At 45.7% G+C, this 17,051-nt stretch overlaps 7 non-coding genes across 7 annotated transcripts; all 7 read right to left on the bottom strand.

Annotated features, from left to right (window-relative positions):
• Window positions 1-1,248: 1,248 nt before the first annotated feature.
• On the bottom strand, window positions 1,249-1,439 carry LOC130330788 (U2 spliceosomal RNA). Its single transcript, XR_008873851.1, has one exon. It is a non-coding gene; the product is annotated as a U2 spliceosomal RNA (small nuclear RNA).
• Window positions 1,440-3,546: 2,107 nt separating this feature from the next.
• LOC130330789 (U2 spliceosomal RNA) lies at window positions 3,547-3,737 on the bottom strand. The gene has a single exon (XR_008873852.1). It is a non-coding gene; the product is annotated as a U2 spliceosomal RNA (small nuclear RNA).
• Window positions 3,738-5,821: 2,084 nt separating this feature from the next.
• On the bottom strand, window positions 5,822-6,012 carry LOC130330835 (U2 spliceosomal RNA). The gene has a single exon (XR_008873877.1). It is a non-coding gene; the product is annotated as a U2 spliceosomal RNA (small nuclear RNA).
• A 2,089-nt stretch (window positions 6,013-8,101) lies between these two features.
• Window positions 8,102-8,292, bottom strand: LOC130330836 (U2 spliceosomal RNA). The gene has a single exon (XR_008873878.1). It is a non-coding gene; the product is annotated as a U2 spliceosomal RNA (small nuclear RNA).
• A 2,083-nt stretch (window positions 8,293-10,375) lies between these two features.
• On the bottom strand, window positions 10,376-10,566 carry LOC130330837 (U2 spliceosomal RNA). Its single transcript, XR_008873879.1, has one exon. It is a non-coding gene; the product is annotated as a U2 spliceosomal RNA (small nuclear RNA).
• Window positions 10,567-12,654: 2,088 nt separating this feature from the next.
• Window positions 12,655-12,845, bottom strand: LOC130330785 (U2 spliceosomal RNA). The gene has a single exon (XR_008873848.1). It is a non-coding gene; the product is annotated as a U2 spliceosomal RNA (small nuclear RNA).
• A 2,090-nt stretch (window positions 12,846-14,935) lies between these two features.
• Window positions 14,936-15,126, bottom strand: LOC130330838 (U2 spliceosomal RNA). Its single transcript, XR_008873880.1, has one exon. It is a non-coding gene; the product is annotated as a U2 spliceosomal RNA (small nuclear RNA).
• Window positions 15,127-17,051: the final 1,925 nt, after the last annotated feature.

A 17,051-nucleotide genomic window follows, 5' to 3' on the forward strand; every position in this document is an offset into this window, starting at 1 on the left:
CAATATCTCAACGGAGAATACGTTTATATATATGTGTGTGTGTGCGCGTATATATATATATATATATATATATATATATATTTCTCCGCCGAAATCACTTTTAAACCCATTTCCACCTTTTTTCCCTTCTCTTCCTCTTACTTTTTTTTCACGTTTTTTTACGTTTTTCTCCTTTTCGCCTCTTTTCTGGGCGTATTATTCTTCTTTTTCTTCTTTTTTTTCGTCTAATGCATACCCCATCAGTGCAGCAATGCTTATTCAATACCGCCAGCAGATGGAGACACTGGGGGATAATTTTCTAAGGATTTATACTGATTTTTCCTGTCTGAATTTGTCGCACAGAAAGTTGCAGGCCAAATATGTGTGACATTTCTGCGACTTTAGCTTCTAGAGCATTTTTACAACATTATACATAGGTGCTGAATACATAAAAAGCGACTGTTCAGCGACAGACAAGTCGCATCGGCTGAAAGTAGGCCAGAATGTCAGTCCATGTTGGAGCAGGTTTAGATACAGTCTAAAGTATAGATCTCAAAGTCTGTGCACAGAATTTAGCAAGGGCCTCGCACCTTCTGATGCATCAGGTAGGTGCACAATAGCATAGCCTAACCCTCTGTACTTTGGTCTATATTGATGCGGGACATAGACAGCCAGCTGATGACCAATCCATTAGTGCAATGGATGGCTGGAAGCATTTGTCTTTGCCTTTGCAATACCACAGAAGCAATGCATGGTCAATGTACAGCAATGACACACCTGTGTGAACAGCCAGGAGACCCCCCCCCCCCCCCATGTTATGTTACATAGTTACATAGTTAGTACGGTCGAAAAAAGACATATGTCCATCAAGTTCAACCAGGGAATTAAGGGGTAGGGGTGTGGCGCGATATTGGGGAAGGGATGAGATTTTATATTTCTTCATAAGCATTAATCTTATTTTGTCAATTAGGAACATTCAGCACCCACCCGCTATCAAGGCAGCTGCCTATCATGTCATGCCCTACCTGCACAGGTGTGCTGGCTACTCAAATGATCCAATTAAGGAGGCCATTTAGTTAGCAGCAGCAGAAGTCCTGTGCCTGGACGCTCCAACAGCGGCCAGACACAAGCAGAAGCAGAAGCAGCAGCAGCAGCACCACCTTTTGTTTTTTGGCTGCAGCAGCAGCAAGGCCCACAGGGCTGGCTAGCTGGCTAGCCAGCAAGCAGGTAGCAATGAAAGTAGGAATCTTTCTTTTTAACCCTGTAAGGGGGTGGTGCACTGTACCCGAAGATACTGCCATATCGGGTCAATGCATAGGGCGACGGAAGCAAGCTTCGAAATCGGCCCCCGTTCTCAAAAATCCATTTAATATATGGTCCCCAGATAGGGGACGTATCACATATTAAACTGATAAGAACAGATACTACACTTGATCTTAGCCAAAAGGCCGAGAAGCGATAACCGTGAAAGGGGCGGGCCCAACAAGGTGCCCTTCATGGGCACTATCACTGCTTGCTGTCAGGGAGGCTGCCAGACAATTTTCCATGCACACTCTGGGCTGGGGGGCAGTCAACCACCAGTACACACAGCAGAACCTAAACCCATACCATTATTGCTAAGCAGCAAGACAGGGGCCCATTGCACTCCCACGGGGCCTTTTTAAATGCAATCCATAACCCGGATTTGCCAGGAACCCTTCTTACTCCTCCTACTTGCATGTGACACTGGGCTTAGGATCTGCATAGGAAACACACACACAAGCACACACCTACCTTTGTTGCCTGCAGATGCCTCCTTGGCTGTCCCCAAACGGTATCAAACCAACACCCACGGGAAGCTGTAAGCATAGAGGACATGCCTGCACCCCATTGGACTTACCTGTGTGGGTTAAACCCGGGTTATTTGACAACCTATGGCGGTGATGGTTCTGCTCAGGCAGAGCAGTGCTGATGCTCCTCATAAAGCTGTCGCTGCTGTGAAGGTTCTAGGTGACATCACAAATCCCTATGGTTACATACACAACAAAGCTGGGTTGTTGTTGTTTACACTCTGCAAGGCCTGTGGAAGTGAGTGACATCATAGCACTGTAGTTCTGAGGGTTCTAGATGGATGCAACAATCTCCTGTTGCTTCTATGAAGGCCATAATAGACGACATCACCAAACAGCTCCATAGTCACATACACAGCAAAGGAGAGATGTTGTTTACACCTAGTGATGTCAGTGGTATTGAGTGACATCACAGCACAGTGCTAAGGCTCCTGGGCCTGGACACAGCAGCGGCTGCAATATCTCAACGGAGAATACGTTTATATATATATGTGTGTGTGTGCGCGTATATATATATATATATATATATATATATATATATATATATATATATATATATATATATATATTTCTCCGCCGAAATCACTTTTAAACCCATTTCCACCTTTTTTTCCCTTCTCTTCCTCTTACTTTTTTTTCACGTTTTTTTACGTTTTTCTCCTTTTCGCCTCTTTTCTGGGCGTATTATTCTTCTTTTTCTTCTTTTTTTTCGTCTAATGCATACCCCATCAGTGCAGCAATGCTTATTCAATACCGCCAGCAGATGGAGACACTGGGGGATAATTTTCTAAGGATTTATACTGATTTTTCCTGTCTGAATTTGTCGCACAGAAAGTTGCAGGCCAAATATGTGTGACATTTCTGCGACTTTAGCTTCTAGAGCATTTTTACAACATTATACATAGGTGCTGAATACATAAAAAGCGACTGTTCAGCGACAGACAAGTCGCATCGGCTGAAAGTAGGCCAGAATGTCAGTCCATGTTGGAGCAGGTTTAGATACAGTCTAAAGTATAGATCTCAAAGTCTGTGCACAGAATTTAGCAAGGGCCTCGCACCTTCTGATGCATCAGGTAGGTGCACAATAGCATAGCCTAACCCTCTGTACTTTGGTCTATATTGATGCGGGACATAGACAGCCAGCTGATGACCAATCCATTAGTGCAATGGATGGCTGGAAGCATTTGTCTTTGCCTTTGCAATACCACAGAAGCAATGCATGGTCAATGTACAGCAATGACACACCTGTGTGAACAGCCAGGAGACCCCCCCCCCCCCCCCATGTTATGTTACATAGTTACATAGTTAGTACGGTCGAAAAAAGACATATGTCCATCAAGTTCAACCAGGGAATTAAGGGGTAGGGGTGTGGCGCGATATTGGGGAAGGGATGAGATTTTATATTTCTTCATAAGCATTAATCTTATTTTGTCAATTAGGAACATTCAGCACCCACCCGCTATCAAGGCAGCTGCCTATCATGTCATGCCCTACCTGCACAGGTGTGCTGGCTACTCAAATGATCCAATTAAGGAGGCCATTTAGTTAGCAGCAGCAGAAGTCCTGTGCCTGGACGCTCCAACAGCGGCCAGACACAAGCAGAAGCAGAAGCAGCAGCAGCAGCACCACCTTTTGTTTTTTGGCTGCAGCAGCAGCAAGGCCCACAGGGCTGGCTAGCTGGCTAGCCAGCAAGCAGGTAGCAATGAAAGTAGGAATCTTTCTTTTTAACCCTGTAAGGGGGTGGTGCACTGTACCCGAAGATACTGCCATATCGGGTCAATGCATAGGGCGACGGAAGCAAGCTTCGAAATCGGCCCCCGTTCTCAAAAATCCATTTAATATATGGTCCCCAGATAGGGGACGTATCACATATTAAACTGATAAGAACAGATACTACACTTGATCTTAGCCAAAAGGCCGAGAAGCGATAACCGTGAAAGGGGCGGGCCCAACAAGGTGCCCTTCATTGGCACTATCACTGCTTGCTGTCAGGGAGGCTGCCAGACAATTTTCCATGCACACTCTGGGCTGGGGGGCAGTCAACCACCAGTACACACAGCAGAACCTAAACCCATACCATTATTGCTAAGCAGCAAGACAGGGGCCCATTGCACTCCCACGGGGCCTTTTTAAATGCAATCCATAACCCGGATTTGCCAGGAACCCTTCTTACTCCTCCTACTTGCATGTGACACTGGGCTTAGGATCTGCATAGGAAACACACACACAAGCACACACCTACCTTTGTTGCCTGCAGATGCCTCCTTGGCTGTCCCCAAACGGTATCAAACCAACACCCACGGGAAGCTGTAAGCATAGAGGACATGCCTGCACCCCATTGGACTTACCTGTGTGGGTTAAACCCGGGTTATTTGACAACCTATGGCGGTGATGGTTCTGCTCAGGCAGAGCAGTGCTGATGCTCCTCATAAAGCTGTCGCTGCTGTGAAGGTTCTAGGTGACATCACAAATCCCTATGGTTACATACACAACAAAGCTGGGTTGTTGTTGTTTACACTCTGCAAGGCCTGTGGAAGTGAGTGACATCATAGCACTGTAGTTCTGAGGGTTCTAGATGGATGCAACAATCTCCTGTTGCTTCTATGAAGGCCATAATAGACGACATCACCAAACAGCTCCATAGTCACATACACAGCAAAGGAGAGATGTTGTTTACACCTAGTGATGTCAGTGGTATTGAGTGACATCACAGCACAGTGCTAAGGCTCCTGGGCCTGGACACAGCAGCGGCTGCAATATCTCAACGGAGAATACGTTTATATATATGTGTGTGTGTGCGCGTATATATATATATATATATATATATATATATATATATATTTCTCCGCCGAAATCACTTTTAAACCCATTTCCACCTTTTTTCCCTTCTCTTCCTCTTACTTTTTTTTCACGTTTTTTTACGTTTTTCTCCTTTTCGCCTCTTTTCTGGGCGTATTATTCTTCTTTTTCTTCTTTTTTTTCGTCTAATGCATACCCCATCAGTGCAGCAATGCTTATTCAATACCGCCAGCAGATGGAGACACTGGGGGATAATTTTCTAAGGATTTATACTGATTTTTCCTGTCTGAATTTGTCGCACAGAAAGTTGCAGGCCAAATATGTGTGACATTTCTGCGACTTTAGCTTCTAGAGCATTTTTACAACATTATACATAGGTGCTGAATACATAAAAAGCGACTGTTCAGCGACAGACAAGTCGCATCGGCTGAAAGTAGGCCAGAATGTCAGTCCATGTTGGAGCAGGTTTAGATACAGTCTAAAGTATAGATCTCAAAGTCTGTGCACAGAATTTAGCAAGGGCCTCGCACCTTCTGATGCATCAGGTAGGTGCACAATAGCATAGCCTAACCCTCTGTACTTTGGTCTATATTGATGCGGGACATAGACAGCCAGCTGATGACCAATCCATTAGTGCAATGGATGGCTGGAAGCATTTGTCTTTGCCTTTGCAATACCACAGAAGCAATGCATGGTCAATGTACAGCAATGACACACCTGTGTGAACAGCCAGGAGACCCCCCCCCCCCCCATGTTATGTTACATAGTTACATAGTTAGTACGGTCGAAAAAAGACATATGTCCATCAAGTTCAACCAGGGAATTAAGGGGTAGGGGTGTGGCGCGATATTGGGGAAGGGATGAGATTTTATATTTCTTCATAAGCATTAATCTTATTTTGTCAATTAGGAACATTCAGCACCCACCCGCTATCAAGGCAGCTGCCTATCATGTCATGCCCTACCTGCACAGGTGTGCTGGCTACTCAAATGATCCAATTAAGGAGGCCATTTAGTTAGCAGCAGCAGAAGTCCTGTGCCTGGACGCTCCAACAGCGGCCAGACACAAGCAGAAGCAGAAGCAGCAGAAGTAGCAGCAGCACCACCTTTTGTTTTTTGGCTGCAGCAGCAGCAAGGCCCACAGGGCTGGCTAGCTGGCTAGCCAGCAAGCAGGTAGCAATGAAAGTAGGAATCTTTCTTTTTAACCCTGTAAGGGGGTGGTGCACTGTACCCGAAGATACTGCCATATCGGGTCAATGCATAGGGCGACGGAAGCAAGCTTCGAAATCGGCCCCCGTTCTCAAAAATCCATTTAATATATGGTCCCCAGATAGGGGACGTATCAGATATTAAACTGATAAGAACAGATACTACACTTGATCTTAGCCAAAAGGCCGAGAAGCGATAACCGTGAAAGGGGCGGGCCCAACAAGGTGCCCTTCATGGGCACTATCACTGCTTGCTGTCAGGGAGGCTGCCAGACAATTTTCCATGCACACTCTGGGCTGGGGGGCAGTCAACCACCAGTACACACAGCAGAACCTAAACCCATACCATTATTGCTAAGCAGCAAGACAGGGGCCCATTGCACTCCCACGGGGCCTTTTTAAATGCAATCCATAACCCGGATTTGCCAGGAACCCTTCTTACTCCTCCTACTTGCATGTGACACTGGGCTTAGGATCTGCATAGGAAACACACACACAAGCACACACCTACCTTTGTTGCCTGCAGATGCCTCCTTGGCTGTCCCCAAACGGTATCAAACCAACACCCACGGGAAGCTGTAAGCATAGAGGACATGCCTGCACCCCATTGGACTTACCTGTGTGGGTTAAACCCGGGTTATTTGACAACCTATGGCGGTGATGGTTCTGCTCAGGCAGAGCAGTGCTGATGCTCCTCATAAAGCTGTCGCTGCTGTGAAGGTTCTAGGTGACATCACAAATCCCTATGGTTACATACACAACAAAGCTGGGTTGTTGTTGTTTACACTCTGCAAGGCCTGTGGAAGTGAGTGACATCATAGCACTGTAGTTCTGAGGGTTCTAGATGGATGCAACAATCTCCTGTTGCTTCTATGAAGGCCATAATAGACGACATCACCAAACAGCTCCATAGTCACATACACAGCAAAGGAGAGATGTTGTTTACACCTAGTGATGTCAGTGGTATTGAGTGACATCACAGCACAGTGCTAAGGCTCCTGGGCCTGGACACAGCAGCGGCTGCAATATCTCAACGGAGAATACGTTTATATATATGTGTGTGTGTGCGCGTATATATATATATATATATATATATATATATATATATATATATATTTCTCCGCCGAAATCACTTTTAAACCCATTTCCACCTTTTTTTCCCTTCTCTTCCTCTTACTTTTTTTTCACGTTTTTTTACGTTTTTCTCCTTTTCGCCTCTTTTCTGGGCGTATTATTCTTCTTTTTCTTCTTTTTTTTCGTCTAATGCATACCCCATCAGTGCAGCAATGCTTATTCAATACCGCCAGCAGATGGAGACACTGGGGGATAATTTTCTAAGGATTTATACTGATTTTTCCTGTCTGAATTTGTCGCACAGAAAGTTGCAGGCCAAATATGTGTGACATTTCTGCGACTTTAGCTTCTAGAGCATTTTTACAACATTATACATAGGTGCTGAATACATAAAAAGCGACTGTTCAGCGACAGACAAGTCGCATCGGCTGAAAGTAGGCCAGAATGTCAGTCCATGTTGGAGCAGGTTTAGATACAGTCTAAAGTATAGATCTCAAAGTCTGTGCACAGAATTTAGCAAGGGCCTCGCACCTTCTGATGCATCAGGTAGGTGCACAATAGCATAGCCTAACCCTCTGTACTTTGGTCTATATTGATGCGGGACATAGACAGCCAGCTGATGACCAATCCATTAGTGCAATGGATGGCTGGAAGCATTTGTCTTTGCCTTTGAAATACCACAGAAGCAATGCATGGTCAATGTACAGCAATGACACACCTGTGTGAACAGCCAGGAGACCCCCCCCCCCCATGTTATGTTACATAGTTACATAGTTAGTACGGTCGAAAAAAGACATATGTCCATCAAGTTCAACCAGGGAATTAAGGGGTAGGGGTGTGGCGCGATATTGGGGAAGGGATGAGATTTTATATTTCTTCATAAGCATTAATCTTATTTTGTCAATTAGGAACATTCAGCACCCACCCGCTATCAAGGCAGCTGCCTATCATGTCATGCCCTACCTGCACAGGTGTGCTGGCTACTCAAATGATCCAATTAAGGAGGCCATTTAGTCAGCAGCAGCAGAAGTCCTGTGCCTGGACGCTCCAACAGCGGCCAGACACAAGCAGAAGCAGAAGCAGCAGAAGTAGCAGCAGCACCACCTTTTGTTTTTTGGCTGCAGCAGCAGCAAGGCCCACAGGGCTGGCTAGCTGGCTAGCCAGCAAGCAGGTAGCAATGAAAGTAGGAATCTTTCTTTTTAACCCTGTAAGGGGGTGGTGCACTGTACCCGAAGATACTGCCATATCGGGTCAATGCATAGGGCGACGGAAGCAAGCTTCGAAATCGGCCCCCGTTCTCAAAAATCCATTTAATATATGGTCCCCAGATAGGGGACGTATCAGATATTAAACTGATAAGAACAGATACTACACTTGATCTTAGCCAAAAGGCCGAGAAGCGATAACCGTGAAAGGGGCGGGCCCAACAAGGTGCCCTTCATGGGCACTATCACTGCTTGCTGTCAGGGAGGCTGCCAGACAATTTTCCATGCACACTCTGGGCTGGGGGGCAGTCAACCACCAGTACACACAGCAGAACCTAAACCCATACCATTATTGCTAAGCAGCAAGACAGGGGCCCATTGCACTCCCACGGGGCCTTTTTAAATGCAATCCATAACCCGGATTTGCCAGGAACCCTTCTTACTCCTCCTACTTGCATGTGACACTGGGCTTAGGATCTGCATAGGAAACACACACACAAGCACACACCTACCTTTGTTGCCTGCAGATGCCTCCTTGGCTGTCCCCAAACGGTATCAAACCAACACCCACGGGAAGCTGTAAGCATAGAGGACATGCCTGCACCCCATTGGACTTACCTGTGTGGGTTAAACCCGGGTTATTTGACAACCTATGGCGGTGATGGTTCTGCTCAGGCAGAGCAGTGCTGATGCTCCTCATAAAGCTGTCGCTGCTGTGAAGGTTCTAGGTGACATCACAAATCCCTATGGTTACATACACAACAAAGCTGGGTTGTTGTTGTTTACACTCTGCAAGGCCTGTGGAAGTGAGTGACATCATAGCACTGTAGTTCTGAGGGTTCTAGATGGATGCAACAATCTCCTGTTGCTTCTATGAAGGCCATAATAGACGACATCACCAAACAGCTCCATAGTCACATACACAGCAAAGGAGAGATGTTGTTTACACCTAGTGATGTCAGTGGTATTGAGTGACATCACAGCACAGTGCTAAGGCTCCTGGGCCTGGACACAGCAGCGGCTGCAATATCTCAACGGAGAATACGTTTATATATATGTGTGTGTGTGCGCGTATATATATATATATATATATATATATATATATATATATATATATTTCTCCGCCGAAATCACTTTTAAACCCATTTCCACCTTTTTTTCCCTTCTCTTCCTCTTACTTTTTTTTCACGTTTTTTTACGTTTTTCTCCTTTTCGCCTCTTTTCTGGGCGTATTATTCTTCTTTTTCTTCTTTTTTTTCGTCTAATGCATACCCCATCAGTGCAGCAATGCTTATTCAATACCGCCAGCAGATGGAGACACTGGGGGATAATTTTCTAAGGATTTATACTGATTTTTCCTGTCTGAATTTGTCGCACAGAAAGTTGCAGGCCAAATATGTGTGACATTTCTGCGACTTTAGCTTCTAGAGCATTTTTACAACATTATACATAGGTGCTGAATACATAAAAAGCGACTGTTCAGCGACAGACAAGTCGCATCGGCTGAAAGTAGGCCAGAATGTCAGTCCATGTTGGAGCAGGTTTAGATACAGTCTAAAGTATAGATCTCAAAGTCTGTGCACAGAATTTAGCAAGGGCCTCGCACCTTCTGATGCATCAGGTAGGTGCACAATAGCATAGCCTAACCCTCTGTACTTTGGTCTATATTGATGCGGGACATAGACAGCCAGCTGATGACCAATCCATTAGTGCAATGGATGGCTGGAAGCATTTGTCTTTGCCTTTGCAATACCACAGAAGCAATGCATGGTCAATGTACAGCAATGACACACCTGTGTGAACAGCCAGGAGACCCCCCCCCCCCATGTTATGTTACATAGTTACATAGTTAGTACGGTCGAAAAAAGACATATGTCCATCAAGTTCAACCAGGGAATTAAGGGGTAGGGGTGTGGCGCGATATTGGGGAAGGGATGAGATTTTATATTTCTTCATAAGCATTAATCTTATTTTGTCAATTAGGAACATTCAGCACCCACCCGCTATCAAGGCAGCTGCCTATCATGTCATGCCCTACCTGCACAGGTGTGCTGGCTACTCAAATGATCCAATTAAGGAGGCCATTTAGTCAGCAGCAGCAGAAGTCCTGTGCCTGGACGCTCCAACAGCGGCCAGACACAAGCAGAAGCAGCAGAAGCAGCAGCAGCACCACCTTTTGTTTTTTGGCTGCAGCAGCAGCAAGGCCCACAGGGCTGGCTAGCTGGCTAGCCAGCAAGCAGGTAGCAATGAAAGTAGGAATCTTTCTTTTTAACCCTGTAAGGGGGTGGTGCACTGTACCCGAAGATACTGCCATATCGGGTCAATGCATAGGGCGACGGAAGCAAGCTTCGAAATCGGCCCCCGTTCTCAAAAATCCATTTAATATATGGTCCCCAGATAGGGGACGTATCAGATATTAAACTGATAAGAACAGATACTACACTTGATCTTAGCCAAAAGGCCGAGAAGCGATAACCGTGAAAGGGGCGGGCCCAACAAGGTGCCCTTCATGGGCACTATCACTGCTTGCTGTCAGGGAGGCTGCCAGACAATTTTCCATGCACACTCTGGGCTGGGGGGCAGTCAACCACCAGTACACACAGCAGAACCTAAACCCATACCATTATTGCTAAGCAGCAAGACAGGGGCCCATTGCACTCCCACGGGGCCTTTTTAAATGCAATCCATAACCCGGATTTGCCAGGAACCCTTCTTACTCCTCCTACTTGCATGTGACACTGGGCTTAGGATCTGCATAGGAAACACACACACAAGCACACACCTACCTTTGTTGCCTGCAGATGCCTCCTTGGCTGTCCCCAAACGGTATCAAACCAACACCCACGGGAAGCTGTAAGCATAGAGGACATGCCTGCACCCCATTGGACTTACCTGTGTGGGTTAAACCCGGGTTATTTGACAACCTATGGCGGTGATGGTTCTGCTCAGGCAGAGCAGTGCTGATGCTCCTCATAAAGCTGTCGCTGCTGTGAAGGTTCTAGGTGACATCACAAATCCCTATGGTTACATACACAACAAAGCTGGGTTGTTGTTGTTTACACTCTGCAAGGCCTGTGGAAGTGAGTGACATCATAGCACTGTAGTTCTGAGGGTTCTAGATGGATGCAACAATCTCCTGTTGCTTCTATGAAGGCCATAATAGACGACATCACCAAACAGCTCCATAGTCACATACACAGCAAAGGAGAGATGTTGTTTACACCTAGTGATGTCAGTGGTATTGAGTGACATCACAGCACAGTGCTAAGGCTCCTGGGCCTGGACACAGCAGCGGCTGCAATATCTCAACGGAGAATACGTTTATATATATATGTGTGTGTGTGCGCGTATATATATATATATATATATATATATATATATATATATATATATTTCTCCGCCGAAATCACTTTTAAACCCATTTCCACCTTTTTTTCCCTTCTCTTCCTCTTACTTTTTTTTCACGTTTTTTTACGTTTTTCTCCTTTTCGCCTCTTTTCTGGGCGTATTATTCTTCTTTTTCTTCTTTTTTTCGTCTAATGCATACCCCATCAGTGCAGCAATGCTTATTCAATACCGCCAGCAGATGGAGACACTGGGGGATAATTTTCTAAGGATTTATACTGATTTTTCCTGTCTGAATTTGTCGCACAGAAAGTTGCAGGCCAAATATGTGTGACATTTCTGCGACTTTAGCTTCTAGAGCATTTTTACAACATTATACATAGGTGCTGAATACATAAAAAGCGACTGTTCAGCGACAGACAAGTCGCATCGGCTGAAAGTAGGCCAGAATGTCAGTCCATGTTGGAGCAGGTTTAGATACAGTCTAAAGTATAGATCTCAAAGTCTGTGCACAGAATTTAGCAAGGGCCTCGCACCTTCTGATGCATCAGGTAGGTGCACAATAGCATAGCCTAACCCTCTGTACTTTGGTCTATATTGATGCGGGACATAGACAGCCAGCTGATGACCAATCCATTAGTGCAATGGATGGCTGGAAGCATTTGTCTTTGCCTTTGCAATACCACAGAAGCAATGCATGGTCAATGTACAGCAATGACACACCTGTGTGAACAGCCAGGAGACCCCCCCCCCATGTTATGTTACATAGTTACATAGTTAGTACGGTCGAAAAAAGACATATGTCCATCAAGTTCAACCAGGGAATTAAGGGGTAGGGGTGTGGCGCGATATTGGGGAAGGGATGAGATTTTATATTTCTTCATAAGCATTAATCTTATTTTGTCAATTAGGAACATTCAGCACCCACCCGCTATCAAGGCAGCTGCCTATCATGTCATGCCCTACCTGCACAGGTGTGCTGGCTACTCAAATGATCCAATTAAGGAGGCCATTTAGTCAGCAGCAGCAGAAGTCCTGTGCCTGGACGCTCCAACAGCGGCCAGACACAAGCAGAAGCAGAAGCAGCAGAAGCAGCAGCAGCACCACCTTTTGTTTTTTGGCTGCAGCAGCAGCAAGGCCCACAGGGCTGGCTAGCTGGCTAGCCAGCAAGCAGGTAGCAATGAAAGTAGGAATCTTTCTTTTTAACCCTGTAAGGGGGTGGTGCACTGTACCCGAAGATACTGCCATATCGGGTCAATGCATAGGGCGACGGAAGCAAGCTTCGAAATCGGACCCCGTTCTCAAAAATCCATTTAATATATGGTCCCCAGATAGGGGACGTATCAGATATTAAACTGATAAGAACAGATACTACACTTGATCTTAGCCAAAAGGCCGAGAAGCGATAACCGTGAAAGGGGCGGGCCCAACAAGGTGCCCTTCATGGGCACTATCACTGCTTGCTGTCAGGGAGGCTGCCAGACAATTTTCCATGCACACTCTGGGCTGGGGGGCAGTCAACCACCAGTACACACAGCAGAACCTAAACCCATACCATTATTGCTAAGCAGCAAGACAGGGGCCCATTGCACTCCCACGGGGCCTTTTTAAATGCAATCCATAACCCGGATTTGCCAGGAACCCTTCTTACTCCTCCTACTTGCATGTGACACTGGGCTTAGGATCTGCATAGGAAACACACACACAAGCACACACCTACCTTTGTTGCCTGCAGATGCCTCCTTGGCTGTCCCCAAACGGTATCAAACCAACACCCACGGGAAGCTGTAAGCATAGAGGACATGCCTGCACCCCATTGGACTTACCTGTGTGGGTTAAACCCGGGTTATTTGACAACCTATGGCGGTGATGGTTCTGCTCAGGCAGAGCAGTGCTGATGCTCCTCATAAAGCTGTCGCTGCTGTGAAGGTTCTAGGTGACATCACAAATCCCTATGGTTACATACACAACAAAGCTGGGTTGTTGTTGTTTACACTCTGCAAGGCCTGTGGAAGTGAGTGACATCATAGCACTGTAGTTCTGAGGGTTCTAGATGGATGCAACAATCTCCTGTTGCTTCTATGAAGGCCATAATAGACGACATCACCAAACAGCTCCATAGTCACATACACAGCAAAGGAGAGATGTTGTTTACACCTAGTGATGTCAGTGGTATTGAGTGACATCACAGCACAGTGCTAAGGCTCCTGGGCCTGGACACAGCAGCGGCTGCAATATCTCAACGGAGAATACGTTTATATATATGTGTGTGTGTGCGCGTATATATATATATATATATATATATATATATATATATATATATATATATTTCTCCGCCGAAATCACTTTTAAACCCATTTCCACCTTTTTTTCCCTTCTCTTCCTCTTACTTTTTTTTCACGTTTTTTTACGTTTTTCTCCTTTTCGCCTCTTTTCTGGGCGTATTATTCTTCTTTTTCTTCTTTTTTTCGTCTAATGCATACCCCATCAGTGCAGCAATGCTTATTCAATACCGCCAGCAGATGGAGACACTGGGGGATAATTTTCGAAGGATTTATACTGATTTTTCCTGTCTGAATTTGTCGCACAGAAAGTTGCAGGCCAAATATGTGTGACATTTCTGCGACTTTAGCTTCTAGAGCATTTTTACAACATTATACATAGGTGCTGAATACATAAAAAGCGACTGTTCAGCGACAGACAAGTCGCATCGACTGAAAGTAGGCCAGAATGTCAGTCCATGTTGGAGCAGGTTTAGATACAGTCTAAAGTATAGATCTCAAAGTCTGTGCACAGAATTTAGCAAGGGCCTCGCACCTTCTGATGCATCAGGTAGGTGCACAATAGCATAGCCTAACCCTCTGTACTTTGGTCTATATTGATGCGGGACATAGACAGCCAGCTGATGACCAATCCATTAGTGCAATGGATGGCTGGAAGCATTTGTCTTTGCCTTTGCAATACCACAGAAGCAATGCATGGTCAATGTACAGCAATGACACACCTGTGTGAACAGCCAGGAGACCCCCCCCCCATGTTATGTTACATAGTTACATAGTTAGTACGGTCGAAAAAAGACATATGTCCATCAAGTTCAACCAGGGAATTAAGGGGTAGGGGTGTGGCGCGATATTGGGGAAGGGATGAGATTTTATATTTCTTCATAAGCATTAATCTTATTTTGTCAATTAGGAACATTCAGCACCCACCCGCTATCAAGGCAGCTGCCTATCATGTCATGCCCTACCTGCACAGGTGTGCTGGCTACTCAAATGATCCAATTAAGGAGGCCATTTAGTCAGCAGCAGCAGAAGTCCTGTGCCTGGACGCTCCAACAGCGGCCAGACACAAGCAGAAGCAGAAGCAGCAGAAGCAGCAGCAGCACCACCTTTTGTTTTTTGGCTGCAGCAGCAGCAAGGCCCACAGGGCTGGCTAGCTGGCTAGCCAGCAAGCAGGTAGCAATGAAAGTAGGAATCTTTCTTTTTAACCCTGTAAGGGGGTGGTGCACTGTACCCGAAGATACTGCCATATCGGGTCAATGCATAGGGCGACGGAAGCAAGCTTCGAAATCGGCCCCCGTTCTCAAAAATCCATTTAATATATGGTCCCCAGATAGGGGACGTATCAGATATTAAACTGATAAGAACAGATACTACACTTGATCTTAGCCAAAAGGCCGAGAAGCGATAACCGTGAAAGGGGCGGGCCCAACAAGGTGCCCTTCATGGGCACTATCACTGCTTGCTCTCAGGGAGGCTGCCAGACAATTTTCCATGCACACTCTGGGCTGGGGGGCAGTCAACCACCAGTACACACAGCAGAACCTAAACCCATACCATTATTGCTAAGCAGCAAGACAGGGGCCCATTGCACTCCCACGGGGCCTTTTTAAATGCAATCCATAACCCGGATTTGCCAGGAACCCTTCTTACTCCTCCTACTTGCATGTGACACTGGGCTTAGGATCTGCATAGGAAACACACACACAAGCACACACCTACCTTTGTTGCCTGCAGATGCCTCCTTGGCTGTCCCCAAACGGTATCAAACCAACACCCACGGGAAGCTGTAAGCATAGAGGACATGCCTGCACCCCATTGGACTTACCTGTGTGGGTTAAACCCGGGTTATTTGACAACCTATGGCGGTGATGGTTCTGCTCAGGCAGAGCAGTGCTGATGCTCCTCATAAAGCTGTCGCTGCTGTGAAGGTTCTAGGTGACATCACAAATCCCTATGGTTACATACACAACAAAGCTGGGTTGTTGTTGTTTACACTCTGCAAGGCCTGTGGAAGTGAGTGACATCATAGCACTGTAGTTCTGAGGGTTCTAGATGGATGCAACAATCTCCTGTTGCTTCTATGAAGGCCATAATAGACGACATCACCAAACAGCTCCATAGTCACATACACAGCAAAGGAGAGATGTTGTTTACACCTAGTGATGTCAGTGGTATTGAGTGACATCACAGCACAGTGCTAAGGCTCCTGGGCCTGGACACAGCAGCGGCTGCAATATCTCAACGGAGAATACGTTTATATATATGTGTGTGTGTGCGCGTATATATATATATATATATATATATATATATATATATATATATATATTTCTCTCCGCCGAAATCACTTTTAAACCCATTTCCACCTTTTTTTCCCTTCTCTTCCTCTTACTTTTTTTTCACGTTTTTTTACGTTTTTCTCCTTTTCGCCTCTTTTCTGGGCGTATTATTCTTCTTTTTCTTCTTTTTTTTCGTCTAATGCATACCCCATCAGTGCAGCAATGCTTATTCAATACCGCCAGCAGATGGAGACACTGGGGGATAATTTTCTAAGGATTTATACTGATTTTTCCTGTCTGAATTTGTCGCACAGAAAGTTGCAGGCCAAATATGTGTGACATTTCTGCGACTTTAGCTTCTAGAGCATTTTTACAACATTATACATAGGTGCTGAATACATAAAAAGCGACTGTTCAGCGACAGACAAGTCGCATCGGCTGAAAGTAGGCCAGAATGTCAGTCCATGTTGGAGCAGGTTTAGATACAGTCTAAAGTATAGATCTCAAAGTCTGTGCACAGAATTTAGCAAGGGCCTCGCACCTTCTGATGCATCAGGTAGGTGCACAATAGCATAGCCTAACCCTCTGTACTTTGGTCTATATTGATGCGGGACATAGACAGCCAGCTGATGACCAATCCATTAGTGCAATGGATGGCTGGAAGCATTTGTCTTTGCCTTTGCAATACCACAGAAGCAATGCATGGTCAATGTACAGCAATGACACACCTGTGTGAACAGCCAGGAGACCCCCCCCCCCCCATGTTATGTTACATAGTTACATAGTTAGTACGGTCGAAAAAAGACATATGTCCATCAAGTTCAACCAGGGAATTAAGGGGTAGGGGTGTGGCGCGATATTGGGGAAGGGATGAGATTTTATATTTCTTCATAAGCATTAATCTTATTTTGTCAATTAGGAACATTCAGCACCCACCCGCTATCAAGGCAGCTGCCTATCATGTCATGCCGTACCTGCACAGGTGTGCTGGCTACTCAAATGATCCAATTAAGGAGGCCATTTAGTCAGCAGCAGCAGAAGTCCTGTGCCTGGAC

Source organism: Hyla sarda, unplaced genomic scaffold (genome assembly GCF_029499605.1).
Source record: "Hyla sarda isolate aHylSar1 unplaced genomic scaffold, aHylSar1.hap1 scaffold_340, whole genome shotgun sequence".
Classification (NCBI taxonomy): domain Eukaryota; kingdom Metazoa; phylum Chordata; class Amphibia; order Anura; family Hylidae; genus Hyla; species Hyla sarda.